The 2713-nt window shown below is 46.3% G+C and overlaps 1 pseudogene; it reads right to left on the reverse strand.

The window, feature by feature from the left end:
* Positions 1-1408: 1408 nt before the first annotated feature.
* On the reverse strand, positions 1409-1539 carry LOC120925156 (annotated as a pseudogene).
* Positions 1540-2713: the final 1174 nt, after the last annotated feature.

Raw genomic sequence — 2713 nt, forward strand, 5'->3', positions numbered from 1 at the left:
TTGTGAATGGGAGCAAAATAACTCTCCCATTCCCCACTAACTTTAGCGTAGTGCCCATACTGAAAGTAAGGGGGAGCTACAGTAAGAAGAATGCAAACCTTACATACAGCTAAAACGATCATTGGTGTCATGTTGATATTGCTGGCAGGTGCCATTGTCCCCAAAACTATGCAGGCACCCCTCAAATGGGAGGTCAATTAGTCAGAGCTCAAAGAACCCCTAGGAAATTCTGGATGGCTGTTTTAAAGTATGTGCAACTCTTCTCTCTATTTTTGCTCCCTTGTGGTCTGGTAGTTATAACATAAAATTATTGTTTGATAATGCAAAAATACCTGTTGAACCTGTTGTAAATCTTTTGATTGCACTTAATTTTTTTTTTTTTTCTGTTGAAAAGCCTGTGGCGTGCAAAACACAACCCAAAAACTCCACCCGGTGCAGGGAAAAATGTGCACACACAAAGAGTGACATCACAAAAAACTGCGACGGGTGCAAACGTCAGTGGTCCTCCGAAAAGGACCCATCTCTGATCCCCCGGGGCGTTAGGCTCCTGGCAGGGAAAAGAGTAAACTGTGGTCCATACAGCCGAAGCCATATGGACCCATCTTGGTCCAAGCAGCCGAAGCCACAAGGACCCAACATCCTCAGAGGGACTGCCGAAACAGAACCCTCCTCGGTGAGGCTCCCCCGAAGGGAGACCCCATGAGAGCCGGTGAACCTAACCAGAAGGCCGAGTCCACCAACTCCCAAGACTTTCAGAGACCGGCCCGAGGACCAGCACCCTACTCGCCACACATAAAGTGCAAGCACCACAAAAAAAGTGACAAACAAAACAACACACGGGGAAAAATAATAAAAGAAAGTGGGGAAAAGGAAGATGGGAAGGTGAGGAAAGTGACCAATGTGAAATACATTGGCCGGCCCTCCGGCCAGGATAAAAATTCCACTGGTCCTAGCCAAAAGGCCCGGCCCAAGCGGCAGGTGTGAAAAGTGTGTTGTGGAGATCAGTGACCTGAAGGTGCCACACGATGAGTGCCCCTCAAACACTCGTGCAATGTATGGCACCCCTGGACTGCCACTCCAGGGGCACAATCTCCACGGGCTTTTCAACGGTCCCTAGCCCCCGGTCCGGACCGGCAGCACCCTTCCCAGCCAGGAAGGTGGGAGAAGAGGTCAGGGAGAGCCTACTGACGCAGACTCTACCCACAACCCCTATCTCTCACACCTAATCACATTCTGGAAGTACTACCCGCTCCATCCCGGTTAAAGGAGAAGCAAGGGTTCCCTCCAGAACAACTGACTGGGGCAGATACCACCAAATCCAGGCCAACGGTCAGGGACCCGGCCTCTTGGCTTCAACCTCATGCCTCTCTGTCCACATCAGAAGGCTTCCACCTCCACACCAACAGGCTTAGCGTCCGCCGACTGCCATCCCTTTCCCCCTGCCACAGGGTACCGGGGACAGTCAGCTTAGCACCACCTATTGGCAACTGATAAGAACAGATACTACACTTGATCTTAGCCAAAAGGCCGAGAAGCGATTGCACTTAAATGTCAAGCAATGTTATCAATTATGCCCAGTTCTCATATGTGGACCAAGGTTGAGAATCACTGGACTATAGGACACCTCTTCCAGAAGTTATGGAGAGGAGAAAAGGGAGAGGTGTATTTTAGGCCAAATCAAAATAAGAGCAGGCTAGGATGATCATGCTGCTCCTCCGTAGATACAGTGTGGTAAATGAGCGTTGCCACCCTAGGAAAGAAAGTGTGTTACTGGCAGTGTTAGGAGTTGAAAATAAAGAGGGAAAGCCTAAAAGAAGAAAATTAACACAGCCAGTACTTGGCACTGGTAAGCTGCAATATTTTATATTTTTGCTCTTGGATACTTTTTAAGACGAAATAGCAATGTGTGTGTGCATCTTTGAATGAAATTGTGTATGTAGTGTGTGTGTGAGTATGTGTATTGTTGTCATAGGTGTTCGCAGCCTATTGCATTAGGGTGTGCACCCCAAAGCTCAAATACACATGAATGCCACCTGCTGTCATAGGGAGGAGGCTCTGATGGTGGGATATAGTTGATTGGGAGCATATTATGTTACACCCTAAATATGGGTGAAATGGGTTCCTAAATTTTAACCTAGCCTTTAATATAATGGGGGTATTTACACTGGCCACTGGCACCCCCAACCACCCACCTGATTCCATTCCTGGATAATGCTAATGCACATGGGGTAATTAGGGTGTGCCCAGGCCTATACTGTTTGTGTATATGTTATATATAGTGAAAAGGTTTGGAAGGTGGGTTAATGTCCCAGCCAAGAGGGTCAGACTTTGGTTGAGATTTTCTAACAAGAAAATACCTTTAATTGGTTTATATATCAAATTTGACTGCTATAATATGCCCTCATAGCAAAGCATGTCACCTGCTGATGTTGAATGACCCATATCAGTTGTGTACACTATGTATAAGACCTACATCGGAACTAGGGGAGGTTGCTTTTTATAATGCAGCCAAAGGCTAATGCATCACATATAAGTGTTCCGACTTTAAATAATGTATTGCCATGCCTCAGAGTTACTCATCTGTCCTTCTCATGTCCAAATCAAGATTGGTGCAGTCCATCATCCTTCTCGGAATTATAATTCCATTTCCATACACAATAAAGTTCAGTCTCCTGTTATTAGTCAATGACTTTGGATTTGCAAAAACAAGGTC

Source organism: Rana temporaria, chromosome 1 (genome assembly GCF_905171775.1).
Source record: "Rana temporaria chromosome 1, aRanTem1.1, whole genome shotgun sequence".
Taxonomy (NCBI): domain Eukaryota; kingdom Metazoa; phylum Chordata; class Amphibia; order Anura; family Ranidae; genus Rana; species Rana temporaria.